The sequence below is a fragment of the Thunnus thynnus genome, chromosome 23 (assembly GCF_963924715.1).
Source record: "Thunnus thynnus chromosome 23, fThuThy2.1, whole genome shotgun sequence".
Lineage (NCBI taxonomy): Eukaryota > Metazoa > Chordata > Actinopteri > Scombriformes > Scombridae > Thunnus > Thunnus thynnus.
In genome coordinates this window covers 1011900-1032029 of record NC_089539.1, presented here as the reverse complement: position 1 = coordinate 1032029, position 20130 = coordinate 1011900, and the positions used below count along the sequence as shown (strand labels likewise).

General features: G+C 37.9%; 1 protein-coding gene and 1 long non-coding RNA gene across 2 annotated transcripts in view; both read right to left on the bottom strand.

Annotated features, from left to right (window-relative positions):
• Nucleotides 1-1605, bottom strand: part of arhgef39 (Rho guanine nucleotide exchange factor (GEF) 39) — a 106312-nt gene extending 104707 nt beyond the window's left edge. Inside the window, exon 1 of the mRNA XM_067581703.1 lies at nt 1503-1605. The gene's annotated coding sequence lies outside the window, so the exon portion shown is untranslated. The remainder of the gene's footprint in view (nt 1-1502) is intronic.
• LOC137175612 (uncharacterized) overlaps nt 1-19901 on the bottom strand; it is a 417849-nt gene extending 397948 nt beyond the window's left edge. Inside the window, exon 1 of the long non-coding RNA XR_010925660.1 lies at nt 19667-19901. This is a non-coding gene — a long non-coding RNA (uncharacterized lncRNA). The remainder of the gene's footprint in view (nt 1-19666) is intronic.
• Between the last annotated feature and the right edge of the window lie 229 nt (nt 19902-20130).

Genomic DNA, 20130 nt, shown 5'->3' with positions numbered 1-20130 from the left:
GTTGCTGTAACATGGAAACATGTTACTGCTTCCATGATTTAACACCATTCTCATAAAGTGTCATTTTAAGATGAACTAAAAACAAGATGGTGTGGAGTGGTTGTTTAAGCTAATACAACTAGATACTAAGATACTCTGTTTCAATTGCAGGATTTGAGTGTGGAATTCATCCTTGTCGGATACAGGACTAACATTTAGCTGGAAACATAGCTACTTCGCTCTGGTTAATATTTATTAAAACTAAACTGGAGGAGGATGATCAAAAGGTCCAGAATAGCTACTAAATAAATCTTGCGTTGAGTTTGTCTTGCAAATATTACACCATCAGGGTCACTTTTCATGATATATTTATAGTCTTTATTATTATTATTATTATTACTATATATTGTATTAGATTAGATTTGATTCTTCACTTTAGTATTTCCATTTTATGCTACCTTGTGCTTCTTCTCCACTACATTTCAGAGATAAATATTGTCCTTTTTACACCACTACATTTATTGCACAGCTATAGTGCAACTTATTTTTCTGATCAATATTTTATATGTAAAACATATGATCAATTTATAAAATATGCATTGTTATAGATTAGACTAGCAGACATAAATTGTTAAAATTAGCTCCACCTTGACCACATTAAAATTATGCTTACGTGTCCACAATAATGAGTATTCATGTTCATTGTGGCATTGCTACATTTACTTAAGTCAAAGATATTAGTAATTTTGCCACCATTGATTATAAGCATACTTAAAAGCACAAGCCATAATACAGTTATGGAATCCTCCAGCAATTTAACTTGAATCACAGACTTGGAACTTCTGTCACTCTCACAAATTGATTGACAGGTCTGACAGAATTTTAAGGTAACATGGAAAATATTTTTAAAAAACAGTTTTACATAGCCTACTTCATTCAGGGGTTAAACACCGTAACAATGAATGCAGGGACAGTTCAAAAAGCATGAGCAGCATTTAAGGCGTGGCTTTGGTAAATTAGGGATCATATTCAGTTGTTTTGCCATTGATTAGGCTTACTTCTACGTTTCACTTTAATGTTCAGGTAAAACGTTCAGGGTCCTTCCAGTGTACACTGTAGCCATCATATTTTTCATGACAGGACGGTCCCAGGTTATAGTTACGCTACAGTCCCACAACCTGCTAGTAACTGTTTACGTCGACATTTTAACATTAGGTTACTGACATTTTCCAGTAACATTTATCTGTCTAACCCGCTTATCATGCCCAGAATAAGGCTACAGCTGCAGCACTACTAACGTTAAGAGAATAAAAAACTTTTAATAAAATACTTTCATGCTACATAGTGTATGTAACAATGTCGCAGCAAAAAGTAACTATTAACGTTATATTTTTGTCGCTTGAATCCTACACTAACAAAACCTCTGAAAAGTTTACAGTAACGCTTTTCCCTGTAAGAAGGAAAGCGCTCTTGTATTTACATAAAATGTTTTAAACCGTGTGTTGCTGTGATAAGAGGCTTACCTTCAGGTAACGTCTCCACTTTCAATCAAGGCGCTCTTTTCGGATTCAGCTTCCTTCTTCCGGGCTGCGATGTTGACGCGCAGGCTGATTGGCTGCTCCACACCAAAACATTAACAGGAAATACCTCCCTGGACTGATACAGCGACACCCTGACCTCCGTTTAACATGCTGACATACACAGCAGATAGCCTATTGATAACTGGAATAAACCTCTCAGTAACAGACACTCAACTATGTTACATTTCCTTCAGCAAAGTTCTTTGTCAGACAGGAGTTTGGAAATAGTCCAGATAGAGTCCATATTCCCCAGCACAACCCCACCCACTATAGTTTTATTTGCCATGTACACTCAGTGAGCAGCGCACTTTATTAGGAACTCCTGTGCAATCTAATGGAATCCAATACAACAGCTCTGCCATAAATTCTACTCTTACAAAGCTTGTATATTTTTAGTTTTTGTTGACATGGTCAGAAAGGTGATAATTCTACTTTATGTTTATTATTGAGGTCACAGTGGGTGTTGGTTGTACTGGAGTGCATTGTTCCTTATATTTTGTCCAATTTTCAATTAAATCAGCACGACCCAGTTGATTCACAGACACAGTGGATCTTTTGGGGGCCCTTGGATTCTGGTAAATCAGCTCTGCTTGAGATTAAAACAGTTGAATAACCTTTTGTTTTTCATTTTTTGTTGTTTTCTTTCTGTTTCCTTCTCTAACTTATTCTTCAATAAATTTTACTCTTTACTACTAATTAAAGATACAACAGAATTGGCAACAAGTGGTGAGAAATGGTGCACTGGTTGATATAAGAAAACGCTGCACAGCAGTTTGCAGCTCATTATGAGATAAAAGTGATGCCCTCAGTAATCAGGCCGTGATGCAAGAGGCTATAGCATGAAATCCACAAGGACAGAAGACTTTCAAGTGAAAAAATAAGATGCATTTTTCTGGAGTGTATCCCAGGCTGCAGTTCATGTTGCTTGCAGCTCCACAGAGCAGTGAGAACACTGACATCTAGTGCTGATAGAGGTCAAGTCCTGCTGCAAGACAGGATACAAGTCAGGAGGAGGACTGCTGGAATCCAATATCTCATCTCTACTTGTAGAGATGTACATGTGGCACTGGATAGCCTATGGTATCTCAGTTGATTCAATATATGTAATATGAATACCACATCCACTCATATAATCAAATCACACGATACACTGTATTTTACTGTAACTGAGTTACAGTAAGGGAGGACAGGGTAAGCCGAACCAGTGGGTAAAATGAGCCACCCCTTTTATCTAGGTAACCATAAACAAAAGTAATCACATGACCACAATTAAGAAACTATAGTTCAAATTACTCAATCCATCTTGGACTCAAGCACATGGAGAGAGAGTAAGCAAACCAGAGCAAAAAAAAAAGATTTTTGTCACGCCAAGTGAATTTATCATGTTGCTAAAGTCAGTCTTGTATCTTAATTAAAATGTATATGTTTTGGACATTATTACATGTTTATTTAAGTCAGTGTAAGATAATTTTGAACTTTATTAATGCCATATGTGTAAAGTTTGGAGCACTTGTGGCGCGCTCTGAGCCTTTGTTCCTTTGTTTACCTGTGCAGGTAAACTATTGTCTGCTCGTGTGACTGTATGTGGATTTGAGGGAAAGGACAATACATTTGGGATGGCTTTGCAGGGTAAATTGAACAATTTGTGCATGGTTTTACTTTTGTGAAACGTTTTGTTGTGTTATTTCTTACCTGGATTTTACGGAGAGTCTAGCTTGTTTGCTCGTTGTTGGGGGGTGTTCCATCAAGCTGGCTCACGGGATAGTCTGGCTTATTTCGTTAAACCTCGCTAATTTAAGTGAGAGTTCCGTTCTATCACTGCGGCTTATATGAGTCCCAGCTCAGTAACCATGGTAACGTAGTCAGCAGAACTAGCCTGCTCCATGGCAGGCTAACTGTCAAGCTTAACTCAGCTGCATGTCAAAGAATGTCCAACAGACGGAAACAGACTCTCAAAAGACGGTTCCATCAAGTGTCTTTTCACACTCGCATCACTTGTCTGTGTTCAGGAAACATAAAATAGCAGAACTGTGAGGGACTTTTACAAAAAATACTGAAGTAAATCCCCATTTTATTCATGGTCACTCCTGTATTGGACTGAACTCTTTTATTTAAAAGCTTAGCGTTTAGTTAAGAAGTTATTTATTTATTTATTCATTCACTCATTTTGTTCAAGCTGTGAAGACAAAAAGAAAATTAAATAAAGGTCAAAACATGTCCTTCTGCTGTGTTTAAATGTAGGCTATACAGTATTAACTGCTTATAGTAAGCAAAATTCACCGCTCTCTTCGCCTTTTCTGCCGCCGAAGAAAAGAAGGAACTTGTCACTGGCAAAAGTCAGAACCTGCTGCTTCAAAAATGCTCACAATGCGTTTGAAACAGCTGTATTGTGTTTTGAAACAGTCAATAAAATTCAGTAACTCTATATTCATGTAGGGCAATAAATATACAAACATCAATAAGATGGTATTCTGCATGAGAAATAAAGAAAAAAAAAAGGTTATGATATTATAGTGATATTTGACCCGAACAGACGTGATCACTAAGCGGTTTCCCCTGTACTTATATCCCACTCCAGTTTCCTTATCTCCAACTGCAACTTAATTTTTAACTTTCATTGACGCTTGTTAATGGACATTTTGTGGAAGAGAAAATGTGTCAAAGAGTATGATAATGTTGGGAAGTTGGTTCTCTTAAGTTGCTGACACTGTCATTTTAATTATACATCTGATATTATCTAGCCAGTGATAATATAACCACACTGATCTGAAGGGCAATACTACTGCATGCTCATTTATTAACAAATAAAGATGAAACCATAAACAGGGACAAGTGCTGCTCTTCACTTTCCCCACACAGACTCATCAAGCCGGATGCAGGGATTGTGTCAACCATTCTGGAGATAAGTTCACTCCTCTAACCTTTAGGCTATCACTACTTACCTACAGGTATGCATTTAATCTGTCATCAATTTTGTGCCAAGCCATCTCCTTCACCTTTTTAATTGTAGCAGTATTGGCCTTTTTGGTGAAAACCCCCTTATATTCTTCATATAATTTCATTAGCAGGTTTGCTTTGCTGCGGAGAAGAACACCGCTCTAGTTTTCTCTTCTTTTTGCGACATAGTATAGTCTTTTCTATAATCGACTGTTCTGGGCTGCTTATGTACTCTGTGCATTTCAAGCTTATTCCAGCCTAGCTAGATTTAGCGCTGACTAGAGGCAGCTAAACTGCGTTAGTGGAATGGCTTGAGCCTCAAGTGAAAGTTGACGTTAATTCTAGCCAGGCTTTTTCAAGTAAGTGCAGCTTTCTTCAGCTGCGTTGATGGAACACCCCTCTGATGCGAACATGGGTGAAGCTTTGCTTGGGAGCATGTCCGTGGTTTCGGGAGGGTTGCTAGTCCACAAGTCGCTCTCCTGATCCAGCGGTCTTTAGTGCATAAGCAGGGGAGAACGGGGTAAATCGAGCCAGTGGGTAAAATGAACCATAAACAAAAGTAATCACCTGACAGTAACAGTGATGTGGTGTTGGAGGTCCCGTCGCTGTCTGAGTTTCCTGTGTTGCTGTCGCACAGTGAGGTAGTGCAGGAGGAAAGTAATGATTCTTCTCTGACAGACATATTTGAGCGGGTTTTGTCGGCCTCTGAGATAAATAGTGCTGCCAACGAATACTTCTTGCATAATGGTTTGCTGTTCAGAAAGTGGATTCCTGTGGGTGAAAACTGTGTGAATGCTGATGTTTTCCAGATAGTGGTGCCAGCTAAGTTCTATCCTCTTGTCTTGAAAGTGGCACATGACGAGTATGGACATTTTGGTGTGCGCAAAACATACCTTAACATCCTTAAACACTACTTTTGGCCGCATGTCAAGCGGGATGTATCCGGGAGGTTTTGCATCGATTTACAGAAAGTAAATGCTGTCACAAAATCTGACTCATTTCCGTTACCATGTATGGATGACTGTATCGATCAGGTGGGGTCTGCGAAGTTTGTGAGCAAATTTGATTTGTTTAAAGGATATTGGCAAGTGCCTCTGTCTAAGCGTGCACAAGAAATTTAAGCATTCATCACTCCGTCTGGCCTCCATTCTTGGCACTCACATCTTCAGTGCATCCGGGCGCTGTTTGATCGCTTGGCTGAAGCGTGGCTTACTGTTAATTTGGCTAAATGCGATTTTGCTATGGCTACAGTGACATACCTCGGCCGTGTGGTGAGACTAGGTTGTGTGGCTCTAGTCAAGGCCAAGGTTGTGGCTGTAGACAAAGAAGGAACTTCCCAAAAGTTCTTGGGTTTAGTGGGTTATTATAGGAGTTTCTGTAAAAACTTCTCCACTGTCATTTCCCCCCCATGGAACTGCTTAAGGCCAAGGTGAAATTTGTTTGGTCTTCTGTGTGTCAGTCAGCTTTTGAAAGTGTGAAATCTGTCTTGTGCTCTTCTCCTGTTCTAGCTGCTCCTTGTTTTGATTGAGCATTCATGCTCCAAGTAGATGCCAACCAGGTGGGAGCAGGTGCTGTCTTGCTCCAGAGTGAGCACCAAGGGGTGGTGAGGCCAGTCAGTTTCTTCTCAAAAAAGTTTAATAATTACCAGCGCAATTATTCTGTTACTGAGAAAGAGGCTTTGTCATTTATTTGGGCTTTACAGCATTTTAGTGTATATGTAGGAGCAGGAGGACCAATGGTGGTCTACACAGACCACAATCCTCTGACTTTTTTGCATTCCCTAAGGTATCAAAACCAGAGGCTAATGAGGTGGGCATTGTTTCTTGCTTACATATTAAAGGTACAGACAATGTTATTGCTGATGCATTTTTGTGTGCTCCTCAGTGTTGACTAGTGTGAACTGAGTTTAATATACTGCCCTGTTGTTCTGTCTTATTCAACTGTTGTTGCTGTGCCTGTCTTCTTAATTTGTTTCTCAGGCGCCGGGTTGCTGAGGATGGGTTGGGCAAGAGTATCTAGTACAAGGGTGGTGTATTTATTATTTTTGTTTTTTGGGGGGTGGGGTTGTTTTAAGTAATTGTGACTTGTCTTATTGTGGGTGGGTTGGTGGTGTGTCGGTGACCTCCTTGGGACACTGACTTGAGGGGGGGGGGGGGGTGTATTGATGCTGGTGTGGTAATGCGTTATATTCTTGTCTACAAAGGTATCTTGGAGAGTGTGGGTGTGGCAGCCAGCTGAATTTGGAGCAGCCTACTGCTGCCATGGGGGTAAAAGGCGAACTCCCAGCTTTGTTGGAGCTCTCTCTCACCTTGACGCATCCCAGCCAGCAGCTGCAGGCTTTTGTTTTTCATTTGATTCTGGTTTTGTTGTTACTCCACAACACTTTACACTTCATTATTCACACATCCACACCTACATGACTGATGTTACTGACTGACACACTACATATTTGCAATTATTGCTTCAGTTGATTACTTTATTATAATTATCTTTAATTTGGTGCCATCCATTGTGTCCATTCCCACATTTGTCATGGCCTAGGAGCCGGGTTATGACAATAACTCCAGGATCTTACATGAATACATTTAGGAATAAGTGACAACAGAAACAAGAGACAATGGTTTTTGTATGTAGAAATGAGTTTGTTATCCATTTGACTACAGAACAACTACAGAGTTCATCAACTTAATGGGATATATGAGTCTATATCCCTCAATTACATGACCAAGCAGAATAACAACACAATGTTACACTAACTGACAACATATTTAGTTATCGATAGGAAAGTACTAGTAAGTTCTTAATAATTATGTGTGACTATTTACCAAAACCAATAATGAAGTTAAAACTAACTAATAAGACACAAAACACAAGGTGAATTAATTCTTTTAAAGAAGATCTAATGAAACTAGATTAGAATAAGGTTGAATAAGGTTGAATAATGTGGAAGATGTAGATGAAGTCTATGAGACATTTTTGTCCATATTAACAGCTCTTTTTCATTTTCTTCTTCTTATTATTATTTTTTATTGGGACATAATATATACAACATGTAGCATATATGTGTTTTTTTTCTTTTATTCCCACCCTGTGCCAAGGCTTAGTTGTTCCCATCGCTTTAGGAATTTCAGATTTTGTAGTTTTCTTTCAGATGTTAATCTTTCTATCATCCAGTGTGTTTTAAGAAACACACTGTATGATACAAAGATCTGATCTGATAAAAAAAATCTAATATATTAAACTGTGTGCATATTTTTTTCTTTATTATGAATGCTTCTCCAAACAGGATTACAATATTACTGAAATCTGATTTACTGCTACTTAAGTGTCCTAAAATTACAGTTTGTAAATTGATAGTATATTTTTTTTATCATAGTTCAATGTCCACTTTTGGACTTGATCCCAAAATAAAGCAACAATAGGACAATACCACATCAAATGCAAGATCAATTCCTCATCATCATTGCAAAACCTACACAAGCAAGTTTGTTCTAGGCCCCAAATAGACAGCATATTTTTGGTGGGTAAAAATTGACATATTATCTGTATTTGTATTATACCTATGGATAAATCTAGGTTGAATTATGGATAATATTAAATGCATATTTCCATGGAATTATTATATTTATAACTATCATGTCTTTGACTATATTGTATTTATTCCTTTTTTTAATGTTATTTTTATTTCCATTCATACATCATAGGTCTCTACCATATGGGCAGCATATCAGTTGTTTTCTTGGTTTTTTAGTTATGGGATTTCTCCAGACATTAGATACTGATGCAATAATTTTATTATCTTCTAGTGGTGTGCATACTAGACCATAATTTTGCTATTGCTGTCTATTAAATCATTCACAAATATAATGTTTCTATTTAGTAATTGTTTGTTTAAGGGTGATTATCTATTTTTTGTTGTAACATGCTATTTATTTTATCTGGGGGGTGATACTGGTAATGTGGCCCCTTTGCAATAGTGTCTTCCTTGAAAGCTGACATTAAGGGAAATAAGTCATTTTTTTAACTGGCTGAAGTGGGTATTTTTTAACTTTAAGTAATCTTGCTGAGAACCAGTGTTGGACATGGTATAATTTTGGTATGATAGATGCTTTTAGGAAATAATTTAATCCTTTTAGGTTCAAAAGTGTCAAGCCTCCCTCTGCTATATAAATCTATAAATATGCTCTTTTGATTTTATCTGGTTTGTTATTCCATATAAATTCAAATATTCTTTATTCATATTTTTTGTACAATTAATAAGGATTATTAACAATTAATAAGGATATGTATGTATGTGTATATATATATATATATATATATATATATATATATATATAGATAGATAGATAGATAGATAGATAGATAGATAGATAGATAGATAGATAGATAGATAAGTCCATAAGTCCATCTGATAGTAAAATTTGTAGGTAATTATATAATTTCCAGGAATCCATACACCTGATTGTGCATTTATCAGAGTTTGGTTTCAAGCCTGATGTCTTTGAAAACTGATCCAAGTCTTCATTTAAGGCCAGTATTGAGTTCACAGTCAGTATTAATGTAAAATTTGTGTCATCTGCATACATTGTTACTTTGGATTCTATATTATTTACAAAAAGACCCTTTATGTTACTGCTATTTCACACTTTTTGTCCTAAAATTTCAATAGATAAAATAAATAAGTAGGGGGACAGGGGACGGCCTTGTTTCAAACCTCTTTTCAAATATGTTGTTTCTAAGAGTTCATCATAATGAATTATTTTACATTTTGAATTGCTATAGAGTGTTTTCATCCAATTAATTATGGATGGACCAAAATTGAAATAGTGCAGACATTTGTACATAAAGTCTAATCATAGATTATCAAAGGCCTTTTCGAGATCTGCAATAAAAACTATACCAGGTTCTTGTACTCTATCATAAAACTCTATTATTTCTAAAAATCTGTCTAATGTTATCATTTATACTTCTCCCTTTCATGAATCCTGATTGATCTGGATGAATGATCCCAGGTAATACCGTTTTTATCCAAATGGCAAGACATTTGGCAAGTATTTTTGCACCATAACACAGTAATGTAATAGGCCATCAGTTTTTGAGATTTGTTTTAAAATTAGTGAAATCAGCCCTTCTTGTTGAGTTCCTGATAGTTTCCTTTCCATATATGCACTACTAAAAAAGGTTATAAAAGGTTTGATAGAATTCAACTGGTATTCTATCCAGGCCTACAGCTCTTAAAGGCTTTAGAGGAATTAAAGGCCATGGACAGTTCATCCTCTGTGTATCGGTCCCTCACATAAGGCTTTCTCTTCAGATGTTAATCCATTCATTCACAAACAGTGCGTACGCACAAATCTGTGCTTCAACTGTGAATAGGAATGTTTTAAGGACAAATCCAAGATTCATCAATATATTCTTACCTGAATTTGTTCTTACTCTGCGAACAAAATTTGAACTGCCTTAGACCATGTGTACGCACAAATCATAAATGTCTCATGGTCTTAAAAAATGATATAGTCAATATTTATTCAATGTAAACAGTATATTAGAACCACAATTCTTTAAAAAATGATTGGGCCTAAATATACAACATTCAAAAGTGTGAAATTCCTAATATTCATCATCAAAATCATTACTATAAATGTAATTAATATAATATAATTAATATATTAAAATTGTCCTGTTCTCTCTTTTAGATGACAATACCTTATATATCAGAATTTCCATATTGCAATGTGACACCAATTCATTTCCCCCATCAGATTTGGCTGTGATATATGCAGCTGGTTAACCAGCAGCATGTTCAGTGTTCCTCACAGCCTGACAGTTCAGTAGTGGCACAGAGAGGGGGCTCAGCTTTCAGTACATCACGGCCTGTTGGGGCCAGAGATGAAACACGATGTGATGGGATGTAGTTAGATCAATTCACAGGTCTACACATTTACCAAGTTTTTATTTTGTTAAGAACGTACTGTGTGGAAGTGGTGCAAGTATGCAAGCTATATACAGGATTCACAATTGGGCTCCAAACAGTTATGCCAATGACATGTTTACCAGCCATATCTGCCTTTTCTGGCTTCTACTTCTGAAACTGTTGTTTGGTTTCACTTCCAGTAAAGCTTCTCTACAGTTTTACTATCACAGCCCTCTTTGCAAAGAGTGACAGCTCTCTCCACTGCTGCACCACTCCAACAGAGTTTTCCTTATACAAAGAAATGGGGGTGTGATAGTATGTACTGTAAGTACTGATAGCGGGCATGCGCCTGTCAATTTAGAATGATTCTGCTTCACTAACATATGCACAATGGTAAGAACAAAATTGGTCAGTGTGCATGTGTCATGAATCTGATGGTAATTTTGTGTGCGCACTTATTTTGTGAGCTAAGAAGAAGAAGAACATTTCTACGCATGTGTTAGTAAATAAGGCCCATTGATGGGAAAAAAGAATGTGCTGGTACTTAAAAGTGGGACTGGGGGATTTTGAAATGAAAATATTTTAGAAAAATATTTATGTTTTTCTTTGATAATATCTTTGGGCCCTATAAATGTGGTGTTATTTATTATGAGTTTTGTGATTTTTTTTTTTTTTTTGCTGCATTCCTGTGCTGTAGGTTCATGAAGATTTTAGTTAATTGTTCTTCGTTTTCCATCCATTCCACTTTATTTTTGAAAAAGTTTTAGCTTGATTTTTCTTCATAGATAAGTTCTAATTCTTTTTTCCTCTTGTTTAAGAAAGTTTAATGTTTCTTTATTGTAATTATCATCTACAAGTTCAGATAATCGTTCGATTTGTTGTATTATATCCTGTTCTTTCAGACAGTGTTTTTTATTTTTCCTCAAACTGTATTGTATACAGCAGGGGTTCTCAACCTTTTGAAACTTAAGGCTCATTTCTGGTTGTTAAAAAATTTCCGAGAACCACCTTCCCAAATAAATGAACCCCCCCCCCCCCCCCCAAAAAAAAAAACAACAACAAAAAAAAAACATAATATGACAAAAAAAACTGGGCTGTAAATATGTGTTATGCCACCTGTCAACTTTAATGACCAAAATAAATATTCTGTTTACCCTCAGTAAGACACTTGGGCTTGCTTCTGGGAAAAATGAGATGAAGTCATGGTGGGATGGGTGAGGGGTTGACATGCAGAGTAACATTCCAAGTTGCTTTCAGTTTGTTCCTTACCTTTGATTTTGTGACAGTCACAATGGAAAACCCTGACTCACATAAATAGGTGGTGGTGAAAGGCAACAGAAATTTGATTTTTTTCAAACACAGAGAAATCAGTAATTTAAATCAAAGTAAGAGTCTGTTTCATTTGGTCACCTGTCAGTGGCATCATACCCCCTCTACCAAAGAGTATACGTGCACAAGATGCATGCTTCGTGGTTGTCTGCTACAATGGCCTCTACCAAAGAGTATATACATACAAGATAATACATTGGCAGCATTGTGGTTGTCTGTCATGTTGGCGTCTACCAGAGAGTATACATGCATACAAGATAATACATTGGTGTTGTGGCTATTTGCCAGAATAGCGTCTACCAAAGAGTATATGATACATACAAGATGATATGTTGGCGTTGTGGTTGCCCGCCATAATTTGAGTTTTATTCAGTTTTAAGCCACATTTTTATGATAAGCTTTTTAGATCTTTGTAGTTTTTAACTGTATCTTTTAACCGGATGAAGGGTTCTAGTCATTGGACATCTTGATCTTAAGTTATCAGAGGAACAAGCTGAGCAAAAGTTAACAGCAGCTTGGATAGCAGCCCCTCCCGGACGTCCTCTTTATGCTGAACAGTGGCGGAGAATCACCAATTTTTAACATGAAACTGCTTTACTCACTGTTTTTACAGTTTTATTCACCATGTACGTTTGTTTTGGAGAGGAGGAGACCTCTGCGGATAATTCAGCTCACGGTAAAAACCTGCTGAACGTCTGTATCTTAAGTTATCAGACAAGCTAAGCAAACATTAACAGCAGCTTGGCTCGCAGCCCCTACTGGACATCCTGTGTCCATTGAACAGTGTTGTACAAACACTGATTTATAATACGAAACTGCTTTATTCAGTGTTTTTATCTGTTTTAATCACCGGATCACTGTGGATAATTTGCCTCCCGGTAAAAACATCTTGAATGATGAACAACAAAGTAATTCTATGCCGGAGAAGCTGGTTGTTTGACAATGAAGACAATAACTCCCATAATCCCACACTACTTCACACTGTCATCACACGTCTTTTGTTATTTTTTTGATTGAGAGACCCCCAGTGGCAGAAATTACATATTGTGCATTTAAAATAAAACTGGTCATTGAAATTATGCATTTAATTTGATGATCCCATACAACCAAAGGGTTTGCTGTTCCTACATTTCGGCGAAAAAAATCTTCTATAAAAATCTTAGTGGCCTCAATAAAAACCTTATCTTCCAAGAATAACTGATTAAATTTCCAATATCCAGGACCTCTATTATGTTCAGAAGTAATCATATTTATTTCAGTAAGGTTATGATCTGAATGCATTTTTATTACTAACTATAGTTTTTGTGACTAAAGTGATCAGCTAAAGGAAACCAAAAAGTAGTCTAACCTTGCGTGGTTTAATCTTTGCCAGGTGTGCCAGAATACAAATACATTATTCGGCAAAGCACAAATCGTGGGTTTTTACAAATATTTGTTTCATACAAATATTTTTAAAAATATTTGTTTTCTGGAAAAAAACATGTCAAATACCAGCTTGCAGGTTGGTTACGTCGCTATCTCAGTCTCTCTCCTCTGCTCCGCTGTGACATCTATCAGCAGGTCTCAACGAGGGGAGTCACATCCACCTGCTACATGGTGCACATTTCCTAATTTGGACATCACTCCCAGAGTCTGGTTTGTTCCCAGAGATAAAGCTGATATACTGACACACACAAAGTGCTCCCAAAGTGACTCTCCATAACCTGTTGTTCCCCCTCTCCTTTCCACAAAGTTAGGTTGTAATAAATAGGCAATAAATGAAAAGTGCAAACCAATAATTGCCTTTGAAGGTCTTCCCTACACATTACACAGTGTGCTGTCTCTGCCGTGTTATTTGTGTATAAATAGATAGAGGTCTATTTGCACCAAGGCGTTGAGTTTTAGCTCAATAGTCAGCGCAGTTGTCTATGATCTGGGAGACTCCAGTTTCAAGAACCGGTGTTCTACCTACCTCCTTCGTAAGGTAGTTTATTCATAAACACTTATTGTAACACTTTAATTTTTTAAAATTAAAAGTGCAATAAAAATGAAAACAAAAACAGGATTTTTAAGCCTCTTTCCATTTTTATTAGAATACAAATGCAAATAATTTGCTGCCTCAACAAATACAGATACAAATACAAATGCACATCCCTAGTGGATTGTTCATACTCCATATATCTACAAGGTCTAATAAGGCCATCAGATTCTTTATAGCACAATGAGCTTTTGGATGATAGTTTTTATCATGGGATCCTTTTCTTTCCGTTTTATTATCTTCCGTTTTCTTATCTATCTATGTTTAAGTCTCCTACCATAATAACTTGATCATTCATAGTAACATATGTCTGTATATTTTGCAACAAAACCTCAAAGCAACCTGTGTTAGGAGCATAAAGATTAACTAGCAATGTTTGTTTGTGGTTGTTTTTCATGTCTAAATAATCCATCTCCCATCTGAGTCTACTTGTAGGGTGTTAAAAGTAGTATTATTTAAATTATTAACCATTATCATGACCCTTTTAGCAGTCCTTTGACCATGTGAGTAAAAAATATCACCTCCCCATTCATCAGCCCATTATTTTTCAACTTCAGGTGTGAAATACATTTCTTTTAGGCAATAAATGTCATAGTTTTTATCTTTTAGCCCTGAAAAAACCTCTCTTCTTTTCTTATCAACCAAACCATTGCAGTTATAACTGGCTATGCAAATCTCGCTCATCATATACAGAATTAAAATATCAAGTTGTTTTTAACTTTTGTAATACTACTGATAATAACACTGCTTAGGCTGTAGGCTATTCAGGCCACATGGCATCCACAAGGGGCCCGGACCCCATCTACCCCAGGTGCCCACCCTATAGACCCAATGGACCAGTCCAGCCCAGCCCAGAATAATAAAACAGAAATTTGCTGAAAAGCTGTGGTTAACTAAGGGCTTACAAAATGCATGTAAAAAGAAAATATATTATAAAAATATACACTGTATACATATTATAAAGATTTTTTAAAGAAAAGAACAAGAGAAGTAGAACATATTTAGACATATAAAACAAACTGACAAATAAGGTACAGCAAAGAGGATTATTATAAATTAGTGAAGGACAATAGAAATCATATTAAAAACACATGGAGAGTAGTGAATGACATTATTAAAAATGGAACTAAAAAAGAGGGTTACTCAACCTATTTCCTGACAAATATAATGCTACTATTAGGGATGTGCAGAGATCCCAGTATTTGTATTTGTATCTGTATTTGTTGAGGCAGCAAAATTATTTGTATCTGTATTTGTATTCGAATAAAAGTAGAAAGAGGTTTAGTGAATCTATAGTGCTGACGTGCTGACGTGCTACGGTAAGCGTATTGTATCATTTCCGGTTGCCGACTGTGCATACTGATAGCGTTGTTGCTGCTCTCATCTCAGTTGATTTTCCTATATATATCACATTACTGTTGATTAATATCTGCTGTATATTTAAACTTTCGCTAGTTTTACACAAGCACTCTCAGCGCTTTTCTCTTAACGACTTTTCTCGCTAATCGCACAAGTTGTTAGTCACTTTAGCTCTGCAGCTAGCACTAGCAGCTAACTCAAACTAAGCAGTTAGCGATGGCTTCTCTCTCTCCCTCTCGTTCTCCTGCTCTCTCTTGCTCGGTGTGCCAAATGTTCAGTTACTCCTCTGCCTCCTTTAGTGATAGTGATAAGTGTAATAAGTGTAGTCTATTTGCAGCACTGGAGGCAAGGCTTAGTGAATTGGAAGCGCGGCTCCGCACCATGGAAAAACAATCAGCTGCTAATATAGTTAGCCAGCCCCTAGTATCCGGTGCGGGCCGACCTAGCGTAGCTCCCACTCCCCCGGTAGCTCCCGAGCAGCTGGGAAGCCAGGGCGGCTGGGTGACTGTCCGAAGGAAGCATAGCCCTAAGCAGAAGCCCACGGTTCACCACCAACCAGTTCATGTTTCTAACAGGTTCTCCCCACTCAGCGACACACCCGCTGAGAAACAAACTCTGATTATTGGCAGCTCCATAGTCAGAAACGTGAAGTTAGCGACACCAGCAGCTATAGTTAAATGTATTCCTGGGGCCAGAGCGGGCGACATTGAGTCAAATTTAAAACTGCTGGCTAAGAATAAGCGTAAATATGGTACGATCGTCATCCATGTCGGCGGCAACGACTCCCGATTACGCCAATCAGAAGTCACCAAAATTAATGTTGAGTCGGTGTGTACATTTGCTAAAACAATGTCGGACTCCGTAATTTTCTCTGGACCGCTGCCTAATCTGACCAGTGATGACATGTATAGCCGCATGTCACAATTCAACCGCTGGTTGTCGAGGTGGTGTCCAGCAAACGATGTGGGCTTCATAGATAATTGGCAGACTTTCTGGGGAAGACCTGGTCTGATTAGGAGAGACGGCATACATCCCACTTTGGATGGAGCTGCTCTGATATCCAGAAATATGGCCAAGTTTATTAGTAAACCAAAACCATGACAACCCAGAGTTGAGACCAGGAGGCAGAGCTGCAGTCCTACACGCTTCTCTGCGCTTCCATTAGAGCAGTTACCCACCCAAAACCACATAGAGACTGTGTCTGTCCCCCGACCACATAAATCAATTAAATCCAAAGTATATAAAAGAAGAGTCATTCATGAAAATCTAGTAAAAATTAAAACCACTGCTGCAATAGTACAACAAAATAAGATAATTAAATGTGGACTCTTGAACATTAGATCTCTTTCATCTAAAGCAGTTTTAGTAAACGATTTAATTTCAGATCATCGTATTGATTTATTTTGTCTCACTGAAACCTGGCTGTGTCATGAAGAATATGTCAGCCTTAATGAATCCACTCCCCCCAGTCATATTAATACTCATATTCCTCGAGACACTGGCCGAGGAGGAGGAGTTGCAGCCATTTTCAACTCAAGCCTAATCATCAACCCTAGACCTAAATTTAATTATAACTCATTCGAAAGCCTTGTTCTTAGTCTCTCCCAGCCAACCTGGAAAACTTTACAGCCAGTTCTATTTGTTATAGTGTACCGTCCTCCTGGCCCGTACTCTGAATTCCTATCTGAATTCTCAGAGTTTTTGTCGTATTTAGTCCTTAGTACAGATAAAGTAATTATAGTAGGTGATTTTAATATTCATGTGGACGTTGATAGTGACAGTCTCAGCACTGCATTTCTCTCATTATTAGACTCAATTGGCTTCTCTCAGTGTGTAAATAACCCCACTCACCGTCTTAACCACACCCTAGACCTTGTTCTAACTTATGGGATTGAAATTGAACATTTAATAATTTTTCCACAAAATCCTATTTTATCAGATCATTTTTTAATAACTTTTGAATTCCTATTACTGGATTACACACCATTAGATAAAAATGTCCTCACTAGATGTCTATCTGATAGTGTTGTAGATAAATTTAAGGAAGCAATTCCGTCAATACTGAATTCACTGCCATGTCTCAATACTACAGAGGACTCTTATGTTAACTTTAGTCCCTCCCAAATTGATAATCTTATTGATAATGCTGCAGGCTCACTAAGACAAACACTCGACTCCATCGCCCCCTTAAAAAAGAAGATAATAAAACGTAAGAGGTTAGCTCCATGGTATAACTCCCAAACCCGCAAATTAAAGCAAACATCGCGAAAATTGGAAAGGATTTGGCGTTCCACCAAAGTAGAAGATTCTCGCTTAGTCTGGCAAGATAGTCTTAAAACATATAGGAAGGCCCTCTGTAATGCCAGAGCCGCCTATTACTCAGCATTAATAGAAGAGAATAAAAACTGCCCTAGGTTCCTTTTCAGCACTTTGGCCAGGCTGACAAAGAGTCATAACTCTACTGATCCATGTATTCCTATAGCTCTCAGTAGTAACGACTTTATGAGCTTCTTTAATGATAAAATTCTAACTATTAGAGACAAAATTAACCATCTCCTGCCCTCAACAGGCACCGTTCTCTCCCCAAACACAGGAACCTTGGTAACGGCAGTAAATCCTGACATATATTTGGACTGTTTTTCTCCAGTAGACTTGTCTGAACTAACTTCAATGATTTGTTCAGCTAAACCATCAACCTGTCTCTTAGATCCCATCCCAACTACGCTGCTTAAGGAAGCCTTACCCTTAGTGAGCACTTCTTTACTAGATATGATCAATCTGTCTTTAGTAACAGGCTATGTACCACAGTCCTTTAAAGTAGCTGTAATTAAACCTCTTCTTAAAAAGCCTACTCTTGATTCAGGTGTTTTAGCCAATTATAGACCTATATCTAACCTTCCATTTCTATCCAAGATCCTTGAGAAAGCAGTCTCTAATCAGTTATGTGACTTTCTACATAACAATAGTTTATTTGAGGATTTTCAGTCAGGATTTAGAGCGCATCATAGCACAGAAACAGCACTGGTGAAAGTCACAAATGACCTCCTAACTGCATCAGACAAAGGATTTGTCTCTATACTTGTCCTGTTAGATCTTAGTGCTGCATTTGACACAATTGACCATCAAATCCTTTTGCAGAGACTGGAACATTTAATTGGCATTAAAGGAACTGCATTAACCTGGTTTAAGTCCTATTTATCAGACCGATTTCAGTTTGTACATGTGAATGATGAATCCTCCGTGAAGGCAAAAGTTAGACACGGAGTTCCACAAGGTTCTGTACTTGGACCAATTCTATTCACCTTATATATGCTTCCTTTAGGTAATATTATTAGGAAACACTCCATAAATTTTCATTGTTACGCAGACGATACCCAATTATATTTATCAATGAAGCCAGATGAACCCAATCAGTTAAACAAACTCCAAACATGCTTTAACGACATAAAGACCTGGATGACCTGCAATTTTCTACTACTAAATTCAGATAAAACTGAAGTTATTGTGCTTGGCCCTAAACACCTTAGAAACAAATTATCTAATGATAAAGCTGCTCTGGATGGCATTACCCTGGCCTCCAGCACCACCGTAAGGAATCTGGGAGTTATCTTTGATCAGGATATGTCCTTTAACTCCCACATAAATCAAATTTCAAGGACTGCCTTTTTTCACTTACGTAATATCACAAAAATCAGGCACATCCTGTCCCTAAAAGATGCAGAAAAACTAGTTCACGCATTTGTTACTTCTAGGCTGGATTATTGCAATTCCTTATTATCAGGCTGCCCTAACAAGTCTCTAAAGACTCTCCAGCTGGTCCAGAACGCAGCTGCACGTGTATTGACTAAAACTAGAAAAAGAGACCACATTTCTCCCATTTTAGCTTCACTACATTGGCTTCCTGTAAAATCTAGAATAGAATTTAAAATCCTTCTCCTAACTTACAAAGCCCTTAATGGTCAGGCACCATCATATCTTGAAGAGCTCATAATACCGTATTATCCCACTAGAACACTGCGCTCCCAGTATGCAGGCTTACTGGTGGTCCCTACAGTCTTTAAAAGTAGAATGGGAGGCAGAGCCTTCAGCTATCAGGCTCCTCTTCTATGGAACCATCTACCGGATTCAGTCCGGGGTGCAGACACCCTCTCTATGTTTAAGAGTAGGCTTAAAACTTTCCTTTTTGATAAAGCTTATAGTTAGGGCCGACCAGGCTCGCCTTGGATCAGCCCTTAGTTATGCTGCTATAGGCCTAGACTACTGGGGGACTTCCCATGATGCACTGAGCTCCTCTCTCCTCCTCCTCCTCTCCATCTGTATGCATTCATGTAACATCAATGCATGTCACTAACTTTGCTTCTTCCCCGGAGTTTTTTGTGCTTTCTCATCTCACAGAAAAACCTGACTCCCGGGCCGAACCTTCGCGGTCCTTCACAGTCCTGATGGCATCCTTCCCTGGCTGTTGCTGCTTGTGCTTGTTGTTGTTTGTTGTTGTCATTGTTTTTCTTCTGTCCCCCCTCCCCCTTTCCCTCTCTCTTTCTCTCTCTCAACCCAACCGGTCAAAGCAGATGGCCGCCCACCAAGAGCCGGGGTCTGCTTGAGGTTTCTACCCGTTAAAGGGGAGTTTTTCCTTACCGCTGTCGCCAAGTGCTTGCTCATGGGGGAACTGTTGGGTCTCTGTAAATTAAAGAGTACGGTCTTGACCTGCTCTATGTGAAAAGTGCCTTGAGATGACTTCTGTTGTGATATGGCGCTATATAAATAAAGATTGATTGATTGATTGATTGATTGAAAATCCTGTTTTTGTTTTATGACACTTTCAGTTTTAGAAAATTAAAGTGTTACAATAAGTGTTCATGAATAAACTACCTTACAATAGAGGTCTCCACATCAGAGACAGCAAATCATGTAACGTGTAGGGAGGAACTTCAAAGGCAATTATTGCTTTGCACTTTTCATTTATTGCCTATTTTTTACAACCTAACTTTGTGGAAAGGAGAAGGGGAACAACAGGT